The sequence below is a fragment of the Equus przewalskii genome, chromosome 5 (genome assembly GCF_037783145.1).
Source record: "Equus przewalskii isolate Varuska chromosome 5, EquPr2, whole genome shotgun sequence".
Classification (NCBI taxonomy): domain Eukaryota; kingdom Metazoa; phylum Chordata; class Mammalia; order Perissodactyla; family Equidae; genus Equus; species Equus przewalskii.
The window spans coordinates 57,247,069-57,268,547 of NC_091835.1; the positions used below are offsets into that span (position 1 = coordinate 57,247,069).

Genomic DNA, 21,479 nt, shown 5'->3' on the forward strand with positions numbered 1-21,479 from the left:
ATCTTAAAATTGTACTGTTTGCAAGATAATGTAAATCTGTAGGAACCTCCCCTGCTCACAGATTCCTGCTCTGGGGCTCTGCCTAACTGGCCCTCTACTCTATCTGGCTCAGGATAAAACACTGCAAAGAACATGGACAAATACATTACATCACAAGTTATTAAAAGAAGGCGTCTTCCAGGGGAGGAGCAGGGAGGGTGAGAAAGGAGGGAGGACGAGCGGGAGCCGGCACTATTGCAGTATCAATTTCATAAAGGAATCCCAAGCTGCCCCCTCCCCAGGTCATTCCTAGGCCACCCACAACATGCTGCGCTAAATCAGAGTGTACCCCGCCTTCTAGTAAATGTGTGAATATTGCGTCTTTCCTCAATTTTAGTAAAAATCACTTTTCACTTTTGAAATTTTACTGTATCTTGTGACTTCTACCAAGTAGTCATCATTCAAACACGTTAGCACAAACAGTAGGGTAGCCAGGGGTCCACCAAGGGGTCTTCTCTGGCGTTCTAACCAAGAAGGCCATAATCTAGAAGGGACCACTGCAAAGCTTGAGTTCTCTTTACTTCTGAAAGCCCAGAGGCTTTACAAATGATCAAAATGAGTATTAGGAATGGGTTTTTATGAATGCATTTAGTGATATTCAGGAAATGAGGATTTGCTGAAATATTTTAGAAATGCTTCCACGCTTGCATGAACAGGTTATCAGAACTCAGGGTTCTGGAAGCATATAGCCCTAAGGATGGCATCCACATCTTGAGCCCTAAACATTTTGCATCCAGCCATTCATTCAGAGGATTTGGGCTCCCTGAGCCTGACTCATCCTGAATAACTGAATGAACTTGTTAGGCTGGGTGTGCTCCAAGCACCTAAAGGGACAGATAGCGGGTCTTTGTCGAACTTAGAGAGCAGGGCTTCTGAACTGTTTTGTATCTGTTTGCAAATAAATGTCTGGATGCTACAGACTTGCTTTCACTGCAACCTAGTAGGGAGGGTGCAGGAGAGAGGCCAACCCTCCCCGGCTTCTAACTACGCGAGACGACTAATTCTGCCAAAAAGAACCTCATCGTTGGGCACGACCTGCCCCATAATCTGTTCCCATTTCATTTTTTCCAGGTTGCCGGGATCTACACCAGTGGTTCCCACTGCGCAGTCACTAGGCTAGAGGCATCAGCTTCATCTAGGAACTTGTGAGAAGTGCAAATTCTCAAGACACACCTCAAATCTGCCACATCACAAGCTCTGGGGCTGTTTTAACAGTTTTCCAGGTGCTCCTTATGCATGAGTGTGTGAGAAGCACTGGGTCAGAGCACATTTTGCCATCTCTCTCTCTTTTCTCGGTTAGCCTCCCTTCTACTTCATTTACACCATCAATTGTGCCTTATCTGAGACTCTTCACCTTGCTCACGTCTCTTAGCATTGTTTTGTTAAAGATTCTCCAGAAATCAACACCTGTATGTAATTTTAATCAGAATTCCTCACTAATCATCTCCTCCAGAAAGACTTTGTATTAAGTTGATTTTATAAACAACATGGTTTCAGAAACTCATGTTCCTCTGTGGGGCAGCAGTGTGAGTGCAATGATTATCAGGCTCTGTTCTTTGGAACCCTGGGCATTTCTCTGAGTCCACTAAGGGGACACCTGAAGGTTGTGGAAGGAGGAATAAGGCTTCCTATCCTTGCCTTTGTCAAAGCCTGTGCTTTTTGAGCACTCACTCTGAGCCAGGCACAGTTCTGATCACTTCACATTCTAAGGTGTTCATTTAGGGGGTGTTCTGCCCACCTTTCCCATGAGAGAAGCTGTGTTCTCATCTGTTTTACTTACTGGGCTGCGGCATAAGCTTTCCTTTTAGGAAAGAGGATCAAAGCTAAAGAGAAAACAAGTTGCAGTCTTTACTCACTAAGTTCCAAATACCCAGGCCTTCTCTCCAGTCCTAGAAGGCACAGGTTCTTTCGTATCCCAAGCTTTCCCAAGTTCTTCCCTCTTTCTGAGGCTTCTTCCCCAAACAACCATAGCAGGCTCTTTCTCATCCTTTGGTTTTCTACTTAAAAGTTACCTTTTCTTTTCTTCTTTTTTTTTTTTGCTGAGGAAGACTTGCCCTGAGCTAATATCTTTGCCATCTTCCTCTATTTTATATGTGGGACACCTGACACAGCATGGCTTGATAAGCATTGCGTAGGTCCATGCCCTGGATCTGAACCTGTAAATCCTGGGACACTGAAATGGAGTGCACAAACTTAACCACTACGCCACCGGGCTGGCCCCCAAAATTAACTTTTCTAAGAGAATTTTCTTAACCACCCAACCTGTATCAGGCAGTCCTCCTTTGTTCTCTCTCAAAGTACCCTGTTATTTTTTCTTTGTGGCATTGAATGCAATTTGTTATATATTTTCCTTGTTCAATTTTTGTGGTCTGTCCCTCCACCATACTATAAGATTGGCAATGGCTAGGACCTTATCTGTGTTTTTCCTTTTGTCTGTCCAGCTCCTAATGGTGTCTGGCACAAAGTTGGTGCTTAACAAATGTCTGGTGAATCAATGACTGAAGTATAATAAGGCAATTTGAGTTCTGATAAGAAATTTTTACGTATTAAAGTATATAGGGAAGCCATTCTGGTTTATACCTGATTCTGCCTGAACTTTCTGTGAACTAAAGAAGCCTGACCTGTCAAACGCACATTGTACCCCTGCTCTAACCATTAGAGTAAAGGATGTGTTCAATCACTACCCTACAGTAAAGAATGTGCTCTTTGAAGATAAAAATTAGCGCCTCCCTTCTTGTGATGCCAGATGAATCTCCCATCCCATGGCACCAGGGTCATGTTGACCCGCTGTGTACATGCTAATCTGTAAACAAAATATCTCCTTGAAACTTTGAGGAAAAAAAATTGATGTATGTTCTTTGTTCTGAAATGGTATAAACTGTGCCTAAAACCATGCTTCTGCAGAGAGCTTTCTTCCTTGGTGAAGACTGCACTTCTGGGCTAGTCCTCAGCTTGGCTCAAATAAAAAACTCTCTTCCATTATAGGTTGATTATTGATAATTGGCATCAACAGTTCTCATTCAGCCTCTTTCATTAACTAAAAGAGTTTCATCCTTAAACGAAGGTTGGATGAGGTGCTCTGGGAGAGGATTTCTGCTTCAGCATCAGATGGTCAAAATCAACTTCTTGTTGTTGTTGTTTTTAGTTAGGAAGATTGGCCCTGAGCTAACATCTGTTGCCCCACCCTCCTTTTTTTTTTTCCCAAAAGCCCCCAAGTACATAGCTGTATATCCTAGTTGTCGGTCCTTCTAGTTCTTCTATGTGGGACGCTGCCTCATCATGGCTTGATGAGCGGTGCGTAGGTCTGCACCCAGGATTTGAACTGGCAAACCCCAGGCTGTTGAAGTGGAGTACATGAACTTAACTACTTGGCCAAGGGGCTGGCCCCCAAAATTAACTTTTAATTTAAAACCTGTCTGCTTATGCTTCTGGTGAGCAGGTGCTTAGTATCATACCTTAGTTGCTCATTGTATAAGAGAAAGTGCTTATGTTAATTTCTTGAGTGAACAAGAATAGAGGTGTTCAAATCAAATACAAAATGGAGACCAGACTTGAAAATTTCCTGAACAGACAGCACCAGTTAAGCCATGTAAGAGAAACCAATATAACTTATTCTGCAACATAAGCCAAACTTAACTTGTTTCTTGTAAATGCCTCTGAAAATCATAAACAAAACCTAAATTGTTTTCCAAAAGTGGCAGAAGAAGACCAATTTTAACCAATCCCCTTCATTTGGAAAACCCCCAGTGCTATAACCAATCATTATAAACATTAAATAGCTTCCATGTTTTCACTATATAAGCCATCCTATAACATGCTTCTGGGTTTCATGCCACTGCTGGTTTGAAGACTCTCAGTTTGCAAACTGTGCTTCTATGCACAAGAAACTCTTACTAAATACGATTTTATTGATCTGGTTTTATTTTTTATAGTTTCTGGATTTTGACAGGGACTACCTGCCAATTTTACACTGGATTGGCCATAAGTATTAGAATCTGGACTCTCTCCAGTCATGCTGCACAAAACATTCATTGAAAGAGAAATGTAAAAAAGCTTTGATTTGGGTCAAGGAAAAACAGTTTTGGAAATGATGTGTATAGCTCACTTAAAATTAGTTAAGATTTATTTATTATCTTATTAAATTATATTTTTATTAACCTGATTGAAAAATGAGCAGAGGATCTGAATAGATGTTTTTCCAAAGACATATAAATGGCCAACAGGTACATGAAAAGATGCTCAGCATCACTAATCATCAGGGAAATGCAAATCAAAACCACAATGAGGGGCCAGCCCCATGGCCGAGTGGTTAAGCTCATGCACTCTGCTTCGGTGGCCTGGGGTTTTACCAGTTCGGATCCTGGGCGCAGACCTAGCACCGCTCATCAAGCCACACTGAGGTGGTATCCCATATAGCACAACCAGATGGACCTACAACTACAGTACAACTATGTACTGGGGGGATTTGGGGAGAAGAAGAAAAGAAAAAAGATTGACAACAGATGTTAGCTAAGGTGCCATCTTTTAAAAAAAAACCACAATGAAATATCATCTCACACATGTTAGAATAGCTATCATTAAGAAGACAAGAGATGACAAGTGTTGGCAAGGAGATGGAGAAAAAGGAACCCTTGTACACTGTTGATGGGAATGTAAATTGGTGCAGCCACTATGGAGAACAATATAGAGGTTCCCCTCAAAATTAAAAACAGAGCCAGTGCTGATAGTCTAGTGGTTAGAATTCAGCACACTCCACTTCAGCATCCCGGATTCAGTTCCCAGGCACAGAACAACACCACTTGTCTGTCAGTAACCATGCTGGGGCAGTGGCTCACATAGAAGAACTGGAACTTACAACTATACACAACTAGGTACTGGGGCTCTGGGGGAAAAAAGGGAAGAAAAAGGAGGAAGATTGGCAACAGATGTTAGCTTAGGGCAAAATCTTCCCCTGCAAAAAAAATAAATTACAAAAAATAGAACTACCATGTGATCCAGCAAATCCCACTTCTGGGTCTATATCTGAAGGAAATGAAACAGGATCTTGAAGAGACATCGGCACTCCACGTTCATTGCAGCATTGTTTACAATAGCCAAGACATGAGAACAACCTAAGTGTCCATCAACGGTTGAATGGTAAAGAAGATGTGGTATGTATATATAGACAATAGAATATTATTCAGCCATGAGAAAGAAGGAAATGCTACCGTTTGCAACAATGTGGGTGAAACTTGAGGGCATTATGCTAAGTGAAATTAGCCAGATAGAGAAAGACAAAAACTGCATCATGTCACTTATATGTGGTATCTTAAAAAAAAGGAAAATTCACAGAAACAGGGAGTATAAAAGTGGTTGCCAGGGCTGGGGAGTGGGGGAAATAGGGAAAGGTTGGTAAAATGTACAAAACTTTCAGTTATAAGATTAATAAGGTCTGAGGATCTAATGTAAAATATGATGACTACAGTTGATAACACTGTACTATATAATTAAAATTTGCTAAGAGAGTATAACTTAAACGTTCTCACCAAAAAAAAAGATAAATATGTGAGGTGATGATGTATTAATTGGAAATCCTTTCACAATTAAAAATAATAATAAAATGAATTAAGATTGTATCTACTGAACAAGAAAGAATGTGTATTATCACAAAAAATGGTAAAAACTTTTCTAGACTTTCACTCTGTAGAATTTTGTCTTGGAATTCAGGACGAGAAAATTCTTTCTTCTTTTTTTTATTTTTTCATTTCCGCCTTCTTGATGTGTAATTTACAGAAAATTTTTGAGTTTCAAATCATGTGTAGCTTTGTTCTGTTTTCTCTTTGGGTGTTTTAACGTACTCTAGATAATATTTCCATCAGCTGTCAGTAAGCTACAGATGTGGACACATCCTGCTTGGAACCCTCCTGGGAGTCACCCTTGTTACTGAACCAGGTTCGTTTTTGCCTGCTGCCCAGACAGCCAAACACCAAGACGACGAGACTGCAGCAGAGAGAGAGTTTGCTCACAAGGCAGCCACGTGAGGAAGCAAGAACATGAGCCTCAAATTTGCTTCCCCGAAAATAGGGACTCAGGGATATTTATGGGATACGGGCCAAGGTAGTCTGAAATGTGGAGAGAGGTGATTGGAGGTGAGGTCATTGATGATCTGTGCAAGCGTGGTCAGACTCCATGCCTCTTCATAGGACCCATGTTCACAAAATGGTGGTGTTAGCATGATCCGAGGGTGGAGTTTTTAGCCTCTTGACGTCAAAAGGTCGCCTATCGGACATCTGCATGGGCCCAGTTGATGAGTTGGTGGTCTCAACCCTCCTGAAGTGGACAAGGAGTGGTAATTCCTGAAAAACAGCTCGCACACCCGTTACCATGGTGACCCAGGCTCCAGGGAGATGTTATCTATAGGAGCCTAGTGGGAGTCAGATAGCATATTGCCTAAGCAGCACAGTTAACCATGGGTGGGTTAAACAGCTAAAAGCTATAATCAGTAATTGCATAAAGGAAAAAACTTTAGTTCTTAGCTACTTAATCATCAATGGCTAACTCCTTTCCAGTTTCACCCTCTTCTAGGCCCACTTAGGCAACTGCTATATGATTAGTGAGTCAAACTGAACTCAGGTCTTCCCTCCACACCCTTTCACTCCAGATAAATTGAGGAAGAATGGAGAGGAATGCCAACTACACTCACCACCACCTACTGTGTTCCGGACCATCCACTGTGCAGACTCTTGAGTAAAATTTAATAAAAATATATCCACGCCTAAATACTATTCACACACTTCTCCATCAGGGGGCGTGGAGTTAGCAGGGAGAACCCTGGTCAGAAAATATGAAGACCAAGTTTCCTGCTCTAAATTTATCACTAAATTGCTATGTGACCTCAAGCAAATCACTTTATGGTAATGGCATTAACTTTTTCTTATTTGTGAAAATAGTGGAGCTTGATTTAAGACGTTTTCTACAGACCCTTGAGATGATTTTTGTTTGTCCACATTTATCTATCTACAGAAACAAGATGGACATGATTTTTCCTTATTCCCTCCTGCCAACTTACTGGCCCACTTATTCCTTACTGGCCTACCAGAAGCGAGTGAAAGAGGCTGCTTGCCAGGAGGTGAGAGGAACCAGAGGACAGTGGTAATGCAATGCGTTTTGGGTTTCAAATACCAAAATTGGGACAGTGGAAAATTCCTCAAGTGATTTGGACGACCAGTAATATCGACTGGTAGGTGAATTGAGGGGGGTGGGACTGGATCTCAAATCTTGGCCTGCTGATGTCTAAGACATTTAGTATTAACTGACTCCTTTTCCATTCCTTTCTAGTAACTACTGGGGATTTCTTAGAACAGTTCTCAAAGGAATACACCTTACATTATGACCCAGGACACAAACATACACAAATGTCTACAAACGTACATAAGTATGTTATTATTGCATTTTATTATGCAATAGAATTTTCTATTCTGTCATGTTTTGGTTTGTGTTTGTTTTTTAATGCTTGGCTTCCAACAGCCGTTTCAAAGCATTGTCTTGGGCTACAGGGAGTAGGGTCAGCAGCTGTCTCCTTTAGTCTGGGGTGTGGATTTTAGAACAGATGTTTGTTATTCGCTCCCAAGCTTCCTAGGCAATTTGCCAGTGTGGTTGTCCTGCTGTTGGTCTTTGAGTGTTTGGCCCATCTGTCCTGCCTCTTGAGGAGAGTGGGGGTAGAAGTGGGAACAAGGAGAGAAAGCTCATTAAACATGGCCTTGTTCTAGGATTCAGAATGTGGTGGGTCTGCACTGAATTTCCCTGTCAGAGAGAGGATTCTTTAAAAGAAATTAGAATCTATGATTCCAAAATTCCTAAAAAAAAAAATTAAGCAATTCAGAAATGTAGTCATCTCCTGCTATATTTTTTTAATTTTATTTTTTACTGCTTTATATCAGTAATCTGTTACTGAAAATCAGTTGTTCTGCATGAACGACTCTTAGATTATTTATCTTAGAAAACTCATAATTGTAAATTATTTCTCTGCCCCGTTGAGAGGTAAATCTTTTAAAAAGCCTCTTGTCAGTTTTACAACCCAGGAAAGTCTTTCTCAAGAACCTGGGAGCCATCTCTTTGAAATGTAATCAGCAGAGAGAGCGCCCTATCTCTCAGTGTCTGTGGGAGGCAGGAGCCGAATTCCAAATTGCCTTGCTCCGAATTCTAAGAGGACTTGCTCCAAGTTGCAAAACTCTCTCTTGTCATAAAGATATGAGAAATTTATTTTTCCTTTGGATAAAGCCAATTAGCAAACATAGATGGCCTATGACTTCCCCCTAATGTCCTCCAGTATTTTTCCGCTAGCTCATCCCAGCCCTTAGGAAGATCTATCCGCTCTGCTGATGTGCACTTGAGTTCAGGCTTAGTTCTGGCCTCTCTTCCCTATTGCAGTAGCCTTGGATAAAGTCTTCTTTGCCTGTTTAGCTTTGTCTCATGCAGTTTTTGCTTTGACACCACAATGGTTCTGTACTGCATCCCTTTTGAGGACACTCAATTCCACAATTTTCAAACATTTTAACAGGGGCTCTACGTTAATTTTCTAGAGCTGCCATAACAAAGCACCACAAACTGAATGGCTTAAAAAAAACCCCAGAAATATATTCTCTCACAAATCTGGAGGCCGGAAGACCAAAATCAAACATGTGGACAGGCCATGCTCTTTCTAAAGGTTCTAGGAAAGAATCTGTTCCGTGCCTTTTTCTTAGCTTCTTATGTTGCCAGTAATCCTTGGTGATGAATAAATGAAAAGCAATAGGATATACTGGAGTATGTGAGGAAGCCATTTAGTTTAAAACTAATTCAGCCTGACCTTGTTTTTCCAGAAAGGTCTGACGTGGCCTGTTGAGCATGCATTGTATATCTGCTTTAAACATTGACAACATCCCAAAGCCAAGAACGATGCCCTTAAAGATAGGGATGTTGCCTCCCTCATATAAGCATATCTTTAAGGATAAGCATTTCTTCCCAGAAGCTGAGGATTAATTCCTGACCTGCTTTAACTCACCTTGTGACCACTGACCTGCTGTGCTAGCAAAGCATCTCGTGACTGTTGTCAGAGAGATGCCTGTCATATGTGATGTATGCTCTTTGTTCCAAGATGGCATGTAACCACTCTGCACACCCCACTTCTTTGGAGTGCCTCCTTCCTTAGGAAGGGAAGCCTCTGGGCTACAGTCCTCAAAGCTGGCTCATGTAATAAACTCACCCCAATTTTGATTTTTGATTGATTATGGATTATTTGCATTAACATTGGTGTTCCTTGACTTGTAGATGCATCATTCCAATCACTGCCTCCGTCATCACATGGCATTCTCCCTGTGTGTGTCTGTCTTCTTCTTATAAGGATGCCAGTCATATTGGGTCAAGGGCCCACACTACTTGAGTGTGACCTCATTTTTTTTGTTTTAAGATTGGCACCTGAGCTAACAATGATGCCAATCTTTTTTTTTTCTGCTTTCTCTCCCCAAATCCCCCCAGTATATAATTGTTGTTGTTTTTGAGGAAGATTAGCCCTGAGCTAACATCTGCTGCCAATCCTCCTCTTCTTGCTGAAAAAGACTGGCCCTGAGCTAACATTGTGCCCATCTTCCTCTACTTTATATATGGGACGCCTACCACAGCATGGCTTGCCAAGCAGTGCCATGTCTGCACCCAGGATCTGAACCAGCAAACCCCAGGCCACCAAAGCGGAATGTGCACACTTAACTGCTGTGCCACTGGGCTGGCCGATACAGTTGTATATTTTATTTAGTTGTGACTCCTTCTAGTTGAGGCGTGTGGGACGCTGCCTCAACATGACCTGATGAGCGGTGCCATGTCTGCGCCCAGGATCCAAAGGTGAAAGCCTGGGCCGCCAAAGCGGAGTGTACGAACTTCACCACTCGGCCACGGGGCCGGCTCCGTCCTCATCTTAACTTACATCTTAATTATATCTGCGAAGACTCATTTTCCAAATAAGGTCACATTCACAGGTACCAGGAGCTAGGACTTCAGCATATCTTTTGGGGGGACACAATGCAACCCATAACTGACTCTGAAGACCATCAGTAGTATTTGCAATGAAAGACTTTTCCTGCATTTCATTTTGTCAAAAATATTTTATTACGTTTAAAATGTAAATAGGAGATTTTTCTATATAATTGTTGGCTGGAAATGTTATATTGAGAGAGACGTGTTTTATGAAGTTTGAGCGTTAAAAATGAAAGAAAACCTCTTTTGGGAGGTGTTCCCAGGAGACATCCTGCAGGGTAGGTAGTCATCTGTCTGCCTGGATGACAGGCTTTGATTCGCTGAGGGTGAAACTGCTTCAAAGCGTGTGTCAAAGACAAACCCCGACAAGTACAGAGATTGATTTTATTCCAGATCCAAAGATCAGAGCGCCTCCGAAGGGTGGATGGCCTTAGCCTCACATGGGGAGGGTGAACAGGCTTTAGGTGGCGTGATTTCGAGTTGGGGTTGTTTTGCAAGCAGAAGTCTCAGTCAGGTAGCTAAACAGAAAATGTTTTTCTCTGTGGTTAGCTAGTTTCAGGGGAACAACTAGTTCTAATCTTAGCTAATCCATTATAACAAAGAATGGGAAGTTGGAGGATGTATGTCTGGTCTTGTCAGCAGGTTCAGGCAAAAGGGGAAAGATCTGTGATTGGCCTTGTCACAGGTAAACAGAGGAGTCATCCTCCAGAACTATGGGAGTCATGAGAAAGAGTAGACAGAGAGTTTTATCTAAGTCCAAAGGGTAGTTCTTTGAGTAAGCGCTTTCCTAGAACACAAAAGAATGGGGAGGTTTCAGAAAACAAAAGTTTTCTGCTTTCCAGAAGCACAGGGCTCAGGTAAAGTTCAGCATTGTCCACATTCCGGACGAAGGACTGTGTGTAGCTGAGTGTGTTTTGTCATCGCCTGCCTTTAACTGTTTACAGTAACTCTCTTTAGAAGTGTTTTATTTATTCCTGCAAAATGGATACTACAGTTATGGGACGCCACTGCCACCAAGTGGTGGCACCCACTTAGTAACTGCCAAATCTCAGACTTGAAAAGAAACATCCTTTTTTCAGACGCCAGTGGGCTGTGTGTACCCCAGGAGTGTGCAAGAAAAACCACTGAGATGCAGGAAGAAAATACCAGAATTTTTACTTCATTTTATTTTTATTTAAAAAGCAAGCAAGAATTTAAACTTAGTACTGATATTTAATATACTATATTGCACTGGGTTTCCCACTCTGAATCTTTGTCACGTGTCACTTTCTTAGAGAAGAGAAGCTTCTTGTTGTGCTAACTTTCCTCTCTGAACCCCTTCAGAGTGTAGTAACATATTGTAGGTCACGAGCACCTGATTAAGTGCAGATAATATTATCCAGTCTCTACTAAACCTTACTTACACAATGGGCAAGTGGCTTTAAAAGACTCGTGCAGAGAAACTGCTCATCTAAAAATAACTCTAATGGTGCATGCACCAGCAACCAGGAATCCAGTGTGGCACTGACAAATATTCCTACAACAGTAGAAGCTCTTAGCTACTTGACAAGAAAAAGTAACAAAAATCCAGCATATTTTGCAAGAAGTTGGTCAAAACGTTGAAAATTGTCAACATAGTTTGAAATACTGATTTACTTTATTTTTGTTATGAGCCTCACCCTAATTGTTGTATATGAGGAGGTTTCATGAGATATCTGTTCTGGCAATTACAGTCACTTGCCCGCCAAGATTTGAAATAAACTGAACTTTGAACCAGTTCTTTACATCTCTATTTCATAGCGTTAACCCAGCTGATAAACAAATGGCGAGCAATAGGATATATTGGAGTATATGAGGAAGCCATTTGGTGTAAAACTAATTTGGCCTGACCTTGTTTTTCCAAAAAGGCCTGACGTGGCTGTTGAGCATGCATTGTATATCTGCTTTAAGCATTTGCTATGTCCCAAAGATAAGAACAAAGGGCCTTAAGATAAAGATGTAACTTCCCCCACATTGGCATTTCCTTAAGGATAAGCATCTCTCCCTAGGTTGGAACTGATCGCTGCACCCACCCTGTGACCACCCACCTCGAGACAACAGACGGGCTACTGGTGTGTCCAGCGAGACAGTGGCCCTCCTACCTGCTGTGTGAACAGCTGTGCTGTGCCGGCTAGGCAATCTCATGACTGTTGTAAAAGGGCCATTCCTATCATATGTGATGCATGCTCTTTGTTCCAAGACAGTATATGACCATCCTGTACACCCCACTTCTTTGGTGCCCTTCCTTCCTTGGGGAAGGAAGGCCCTGGGCTAGGCTAGTCCTCAGATCTGGCTCATAATAAACTCACCCCAATTTTGGTTTGTAGATTGACTATGGATTATTGGCATCAACACAGCCTTTTCAAAATTCGTGAAATGCAGCATGTACAATCACTGGTCCTTTCCCTATTATGCTGGAGAAGACCTGTGACTAGAGTCTATGTTTGCACACTTATGAGATATGTTAAAGTATAATTTTCAAAAAGGTAAAAGCATGACTTTCCAGCAAATATAAAATGAACACGTCAAAGATTTTACTTAATTCATTGATTAATGAAGGAACCAATAAAGACACTATGACCAATTCAAAGAGCATCTGAGAAGCAAGAATATTTATAGGATAAGATTTATAGGATATAGGGGGCTGGCCTGTGGCTGAGTGGTTAAGTTCACACACTTCGCTTTGGCGGCCCAGGGTTTCACCAGTTCAAATCCTGGGCACGGACATGGCATCGCCTTGTCCCCAGGTTATTACTTTACATTTCTTACAGTGTCACTATTATTTGGATAATCAAAACGAGTTCAGCAATAGCATTAACTTTTATCTTAATTTATATACTTAGCTCTACCAACTCCTTTTTTCTTTTTGTCTTGTGTTCTCTTCACTCATTCTTTTTTTTTTTTGTTTTGAGGAAGATTAGCCCTGAGCTCACATCCACTGCCAATCGTCCTCTCTTTGCTGAGGAAGACTGGCCCTGAGCTAACATCCGTGCCCATCTTCCTCTATTTTATATGTGGGATGCCTGCCACAGCATGGCTTGATAAGCGGTACCATACTCCACATCTGGGATCTGAACTGGCAAACCCAGGGCCACTGAAGCAGAACACGCGAGCTTAACCACTGCGCCACTGGGCCAGTCACTCTTCACTCATTCTTAATCAAACTTTAATTGTGTCCATGTATTCTTTAATTTTCTAGATCACCAATTTATTGTAAAAGGATGTAACTCAGAACAGCCAGATGGAAAAGATGCACAGGACAAGGTACATGAAAAAGGGTGCAGAACTTCCATGTTCTCTGAGCGCACCAATCTCCCTGAATCCCCACATGTTCACCAACCCAGAAACTCCAAATTCTTAAGTTTTAATTCAACCAATGTTTATTAAACACATACTATGTGCCAGATACTGTAACGAATAGAACCTAGCCCTGTCACTTTCACAGTCGAGTGAGGAATGTGTAATGGTAAAGGGCTTTTCTCTACGAGGTGAACTCTGAGTCCAGTCTGAGAAAGATGTCCTGGATATGAGAGGACTGAAGGCAGAGGGGAAAAAGGGAAATGAGACACAGTTAATGGCTGCTAGAGGGGGAAATTTAAATTGACTTTGAATCTCTTTAGTTTTAGGGTAACCAATTCAATGGGCCTTTTGATTGTAGAAAAGTAAAACCAAAGTCCTATTTTGGAATGGAGATGTCTCAGGCAATGGGAAGCTAGGCTGTTTTGCTCAGGATGGTAAAATGTCTTCTCATGTGCCTCCTTTCAGTGATAAATATGTTGTAACACCCTTTTTTGATATACACCTCCTTATATACACAATTAAAAAAATCAATATAATGCTCAAATTGAAACATACAGAAATGGTAAAAAATTCTTATAAAAATAATATATATTTACTATGTAAATGTTGGATATGGTCATGCTAGAAGGCATAATGAACAGTGAGATGCTGGGGCTTCTATGTAGATTAATGAGAGGGCGATGGATACAAATGCATACAGAGACAGTTATGATATATCACCAGCTCAAATACCATAACTGAAATTGCCTTCAGAGAAATGACTTTCCAAAATGGTGAGCATCTTCATAAAATCCTGGGCCAAGTAAAGCACAGTGTTTCCTAGACTTGCACAGTTGTTGCATTCCTGGAAGATTTGATGGCTAGTAAAACCATGCAAAAATATTTTCGTTTATATGTAAAACAAAGTTATGTTTAAGCTCAGATAATTATGAGCAGATTTTTAACCTCTAGAAAGGTGTGAAGGGCCACTACAAGTTCATGCTGGCTGAGGAACAATTTTGCATTGTGAGATTATTCTACACGTTATCGTGTCCCTGATCCCCACCTACTAAATGACAGCAGTGCCCATACAAATCCCTCTACTTCCAAATCACAGTCATCAAGACAGTCAAAAAGACTTCCAAACATTTCCAAATTGCCCTCTAGAGGGCAGTATGATTCCTGTGGATAATCCCTGAACTGGAAATATGTGTTGAGACTAAACCTACCCTCGCCTGGGGGGTTTGGGTAGGACAGCATTATTCTGTTGCCTAGGAGGCTGGCTTGGGGTAGGGGTAAGTGGTGGGGACAAAGGTATAATTTTCCCTCTTGCTAGCCCCCAGCGAGGGCTGGAATGCTGGGGCCATTACTTAAATGGCTAATAACATTTGACATTTTTCTCATGCATTTTAAGTTTTCCTTGATCAGTTTGCCTGGTATAGAAAGCTAGAGTCAAAACCCCCACCCTATAAAAAAGATGGGATAAATGCAGAGATATCTATCTATATTTGTATGTCTGTATGTATACATATAAATCATGTCTTTGTATTTTAAAAAATGTGAAGCCAATCTAAATGTCCACGAACAGGAGAGAAGATTTCAAAGAAGAAAAAACAAACAAACCTATGGCACATCCATAAAATGGAATAGCATTGTAGCCATTAAAAAAAAAAAGTAGATCGGTTCATTGGCCTTGCAGATTGTCCTCAACAGCAAGAAAACTATAAATTTGATGTGCATAGAAACAGAATTGAAAGGATATAAACTAAAATATTATTAGCGGTTATTCTGGAATCTGAAAATTGCAGGGTGTGTTAGGGGTTTTACAGCAGAATGATGTGGGGGACTGGAATTGGCCACCTGAAGATATATCTCTTTGGCATGAGGATTATTTTGGGCTGGTTACTTTTAAAAATTGCAGACAGGAAAGAAACTGAAAAGTAGAATTTACTTACCCTTTGTGAGAGACATTTACATTGTAAAGGAAATCTCATCTGTAAAGGTGCCTCCCTCTCTGTACCAGGAAGAAGGGGGATGACCTTATCTCTAGAAACTCTTAGCAATGCAGAAGGCAAGAACTTAAATCTGCACCTTACTGCACTTTTCTGGTAATCTCCCGTAATTGACTCTCCCCACCCCCAGCATCCTCCTTTGTCCTTAACTGCAGAGGATATTTAAGATGGTGGCTTCAGCCATTTTGGTGAGTTGCTCGGTTTGCCTGAGCCTCTCCCATGTATACATGTTATAAAGCTTTAATTTCCTCCTGTTATTCTGTCTCATGTGAATTTAATTCGTATTCCAACCAGAAGGACCCAGAGAGGGTAAAGGAGATGTCATCCTTCCCTACAATGACCTCCTCAGTCATGACTGCGAGCCACAGAGAGCCATGCATGATATCCAGATTTCAATCAGATAGCTTTTCTTTTTTCTTATTTCTTCTTCCAATGTTGCTCAAATTTATGTGACCATGAAACTCTATTTCCATGTGAAAGACTTTGGGGATTACTTTGCTACAACTTTCAGAGAAAGCAGTATTTAAGAAACTGATATAGAGTGAGAGAAATATGTATGTGTGAGTTATCTTGTGAAACAGTGCTAGTTAGCATATAGAGCTCTAATCATGCTCCAGGTACCATTCGAGTGCTTTGCAAGTATTCACTCATTTGATATTCATGACAAGTCCATGAGGTGAGTTACCCTTATGGTCCTAGACAGGTCCAACTTCATAAAACTATGAAGTGGGAGAGGTGCGATTTGAACCTGCAGTCTGGCTCCAGAGTCTGCGTCAGCTGACGATATTCAGCCTGTTTCTCTATCTGGTTCAGAAATGCTCAGGCAAACTCAAGATATGCTCTGTGGTTGGATTTACCCTGTTCTCTATCAATCTAGTAGCTTTAGCAAAAGTCAGAATTTTCTTAGTTTTACATTACTTCAATTCTCATCCCCTTCCTAATTGGTCTTTCTGCCTTCTGTATTGATACTCCATTTCTTAAAACTTCCAAGACTTAGGATAGAACCCAAATTCCTTACTTTTGCTTACAAGGCTGTAAATGATCTTGCCCCTCTTTATGTTCCAGGCACATCTCTTGTCTCCTCACACTGTCCCTCCCCATCCCACCACCTCCTCCCCACTTTGAAACAAATATACATTCTCTCTCTCTAATCATACTTGACCTCCTTCATTTGTTCCAGCAGGAGACCCATTGCTTATGCTGTTGCTTCTACCTGAAACTGCCTCCCCTCAAATCCCACATATTTCTGGGGAACGTCTGCGCATTCTTCAGGTGTCAGGTTAGATGAGAACTTCTGTTTTTCTTCATTTTTTTTTTTTTTTTGAGGAAGATTAGCCCTGAGCTAACATCTGCTGCCAATCCTCCTCTTTTTGCTCAGGAAGACTGGCCCTGAGCTAACATCCATGTCCATCTTCCTCCACTTTATATGTGGGACACCTGCCCCAGCATGGCTTGCCAAGTGGTGCCATGGCTGCACCCGGGATCTGAACCGATGAACCCTGGGCTGCCGAAGTGGAACATATGCACTTAATTGCTGCGCCACTGGGCCGGCCCCAGATGATAACTTCTTTAAGAAGACATTCCAACCCTCAGATCTCTGATACTCAGGAACATTTCCTGTGTCTCCCATCCTTTACATAGGTTGTCTATATGGTCACCTAGATTCTGTCGTCTCTGTGAAGCAGGACCAGTGTCACTTTTCATCACTGTATCTCCAACATCTGGCACAGTGCCTGGCCCATGGTAGATGCTCGATAGATATTTTTCTAAATCATGAATGAATTAAATAAACAAAAAATGGAGAGTGTTCCCTCCTGGAATACTCATACCCTTTTTCCTAGCAATTCCACTTCTAGAACTTTATCTAAAGGAAAGAATCAGAGAAACATACACATTTATGTTGGTGATAATAGTAAAAAAATGTAAAAGAATTTAAATGAACGGTAATAAGGCTTGCTTGAATATAACATGGCATTTCCAAAAGACAATGCTATAGAGGCACCAAAAATGTAAAGAAATATAATGAAATAGGAAACTGGATACCATATGATCTTAAATGGAAAAAGCAAAACATTATAATTCCAGTTTAATTTGAATTATATATATGTGTGTCGTGTATGTATACATGCAAATGTATCTCAATCACACACATACGTACATAGAAAAAAATGAAAGGAGAAAAATGTTAATCGTGGTTATTTTTGGCTGATGGAATTTATAGATGTTTATTATTTTATTCTTTATGTATTGTTCTGTTTTCCATGTTTACCTAGAATAAATGTGTTACTTTATAATCAGAGAAGAATTACTAGATGTATTACCACTAGATAGCTGGGTTATCATTATCTTATTTTACTTTATTTTTTATCAGAGTAGAGAAAATAATAATTTTTAAATTTTACAATTTCATAGATTTTTTTCATGCTATATATTTATTATATGGATATTTATTTTATTTTACAGGTTTTAAAAAACTTATTTGCTTTCACTTTTTCTATTTTTTATTACTTTATTTTTTTTAATTGAGATATAATTGACATATAACATTGTATTAGTTTTAGATGTACAACATAATGATTTGATATGTGTACATATTGTGAAGTGATTACAATAAGTTTAGTTAACATCCATCACTACACACAGTTACAATTTTTTTTCTTGTGACAAGAATTTTTGAGATCTACTCTCTTAGCAACTTTCAAATTCACAATACAGTATTGTGAACTATAGTCACCGTGCTGGTACATTAGATCCCGGGACTTATTTACCTTACAAGTGGAAATTTGTACCATTTCACCTACCCCCGCCCAGCCCCTGCCTCTGGCAACTACCAATCTCTGCTCTGTGTCTATAAGTTTGGGGGGTTTTTTTTGGATTCCACACATAAGTGAGATCAAACAGTCTTTGTTTTTTTCTGTCTGCCTCCTTTCACTTAGCATAATGCCCTCATGGTCCATCCATGTTGTCACAAATGGCAGAATTTCCTTCTTTTTTTTTTTTTTTTAAAGATTTTATTCTTTCCTTTTTCTCCCCGAAGCCCCCGGTACATAGTTGTATATTCTTCGTTGTGGGTCTTTCTAGTTGTGGTATGTGGGACGCTGCCTCAGCGTGGTTTGATGAGTAGTGCCATGTCCGCGCCCAGGATTCGAACTAACAAAACACTGGGCCGCCTGCAGTGGAGCGCGCGAACTTAACCACTCAGCCACGGAGCCAGCCCCCAGAATTTCCTTCTTTTTTATGGCCTAACAGGAGTCATTGTATATATATCTCAATTATATATATATGTATTTGTATCACATTTTCTTTATCCATTTATCTGTCAGTGGACACTTAGTTTGCTTCCATGTCTTGGCTATTGTAACTCATGCTGCAGTGAACGTGGGGCTGCATATACCTTTTTGAGATAGTGACCTCATTTCCTTCAGATAAATACCCAGAAGTGAAATGGCTGGATCATATGGTAGTTCTATTTTTAATTTTTTGAGGACCTTTACACTGTTTTCCATAGTGGCTATACAAATTTACATTCCCATCAACAGTGCACAAGTGTTCTTTTTTCTCCACATCTTCACCAACACTTGATATTTCTTGTCTTTTTGGTAATAGTCATTCCAACAGGTGTGAGGTGATATCTCACTATGGTTTTGATTTGCATTTCCTGGATGATTAGCGATGTTGATCACCTTTTCATGTACCTGTCGGCCATTTATATGCCTTCTTTGGAAATATGTCTTTTCAGATCCTCTGCCCATTTTTCATTGGACTTTTTGGGGTTTTTTGCTATTGAGTTGCATGAATTCTTTACATATTTTAGATATTAATCTTTTATCAGATATATGACTTGCAAATATTTTCTCCCATTCCATAGGTTGTCTTTTCATTTTGTTGATGGTTTCCTTTGCTATGTGGAAGCTTTTTAGTTTGATGTAGTCCCACTTATTTATTTTTGCTTTTGTTGCCTTTGCTTTTGGCGTTAAATCCAAAAAATCATCGCCAAGACTGATGTCAAGGAGATTATCCCCTGTGTTTTCTTCTAGAAGTTTTATAATTTCAGGTCTTACATTCAAGTCTTTAATCCATTTTGAGTTGATTTCATGCCTGGTGTAAGATAGTGGTTGAGTCTCCTTCTTTGGCCTGCAGCTGTCCAGTTCTCCCAACACCATTTATTGAAGAGATTGTCCTTCCCCCATTGTATGTTCTTGGCTCCTCTATTGTAATTATTATTTGAACATATATGTGTTGGTTTATTTCTGGGCTCTCTGTTCTGTTCCCTTGGTCTATGTGTCTGTTTTTAAGCCAATACCATACTGTTCTGATGCTGATGCTTTGTAATCTAGTTTGACATCAGGGAGTATGATGCCTCCAGCTTTGTTCTTCTTTCTCAAGATTGCTTTGGCTATTCAGGGTCCAGATAGACTTTTTTATTACTATTTACAATGAAGATAAATTCAATTTATTTCTCCGATTTCATTTGACAACTTTTTTTTTTGTTCAGAAAAATAATCTACAGCTTGGGGCTGGCCCCGTGGCCGAGTGGTTGAGTTTGCGCACTCCGCAGCAGGCGGCCCAGTGTTTCGTTAGTTCGAATCCTGGGCGTGGACATGGCACTGCTCGTCAGACCACGCTGAGGCGGCGTCCCACATGCCACAACTAGAAGGACCCACAATGAAGAATACACAACTATGTACCGGGGGGCTTTGGGGAGAAAAAGGAAAAAATAAAATCTTTAAAAAAAAAAAAATTATCTACAGCTTGAAAATAAAGCAAAATTATGACTGTATCCTTTCAAAGTCACACTGGGAGAAGCTCCACCAAGTATGATATAACTTTCTGCGGCAATATTTCTCAAACTTCTTGGCCTTAGAACAACCCCATACATCCTAAAAATTAATGAGGACCTCAAAGCGCTTAGAGCTTTTCTTTAGGTAGGTTATGTCAATCAATATTTAATGGATTAGAAATTATGGCAAAAAATTTTAAAGTGTTTATTTATTAGATCATTTAAAAATAACAATAAACTCATTACATATGAACATAATATATATATATTTTAAAGATAACTATATTTTCCAAAATAAAAAAATTGGTGAATAGAATGGCATTTTTTTAGTTTGGCAAACCTCTTTAAAGTTTGGCTTAATAGAAGACAGGTGTCTTCTCATATCTGCTTCTGTGTTCAATCTGCTGAAATATCACACGCCAGCTCTGGAAAACTCCGCTGTACACTCATGAGAGAATGAGAGGGAAAAAGGCGAAGAATGTCTTAGTATTTTTATAAAAATGATTTGACCTTGCAGACTTCTTAAAAGATTTTAGCCCACGTAAGGGTCTCCAGGCCACTCTTTGAGAGCGTCTGACCTAGCGGAATGTACAATTAATTATGACCCAGACTCTATGAAGTTAAATGTCAAATGGATGGATAATTTTAAAATGATGTTTTTTTCTGTGTGGATACAAATACTTTCTGTTCAGAAGAAAAGATAACCTCAGAGGTTACAATTTTTGTTTTAATTTAAGCAGTTTTTAAAATCTACTTTAGCAATCATGTGCTGGCATTCTTTCTCCCCCAGTGATTATGTATACCAGTCTCTCAAATTCTCCTTTAAACCACTTTTTCCATTCAGCTCATCCCCTTCATTAATGAGTTAAATAAACCTTTAACTTAAACTCACCGTTGGTACTTTCTCACTTTGTATTTATCTGAGAGTCATGGTTTTAAGTATTTGAATGTTATACCTTGATATTTCTCAACTTTTTATCTTGAAAAATTTCAAACCTTTAGAAAAATTGCAAGAATACCACAGTGAACACCCTTATGCCACTTACCTAGATTAGATCATTAAATTTTTACCACATTTGCTTTAACTCTCTCTCTCTATCCATCCATTATTCTATTGTAAGGATAAACTTTAAAAGTAAATTTTCTCAGTTGCCAAAAAGGAAAAGAACGAAACTTTTCCCTATTCCGCTTCTTAGGACATTTCTGTGAGAAAATTTAGTGATCGTGAATCCTTTCTCTAAACTTTTCTAAACAAATGAACATTTCACTTGAGATGCTATATACAAGGGCATTCTCCTATGCATCCAAATATAGTGATCTCACTCAGAAAATTTAGAGTTTATACAGTAAGCTATCCTATTCTC

General features: G+C 40.0%; 2 long non-coding RNA genes across 3 annotated transcripts in view; both read left to right on the forward strand.

Moving 5' to 3' along the window:
- Positions 1–1,138: 1,138 nt before the first annotated feature.
- Positions 1,139–21,479, forward strand: part of LOC103545864 (uncharacterized) — a 48,544-nt gene continuing 28,203 nt past the window's right edge. Inside the window, exons 1-3 of one of the 2 annotated variants that reach the window (XR_011540357.1) lie at positions 1,139–1,262; positions 5,882–5,970; positions 7,042–7,147. This is a non-coding gene — a long non-coding RNA (uncharacterized lncRNA). Of the gene's footprint in view, positions 1,263–5,023; positions 5,971–6,679; positions 6,933–7,041; positions 7,259–21,479 lie in introns of those variants that run through there. The other variant, XR_011540358.1, reaches the window with a different exon arrangement.
- LOC139083546 (uncharacterized) lies at positions 13,172–21,006 on the forward strand. Its single transcript, XR_011540360.1, has 2 exons — positions 13,172–13,308; positions 19,831–21,006. It is a non-coding gene; the product is annotated as an uncharacterized lncRNA (long non-coding RNA).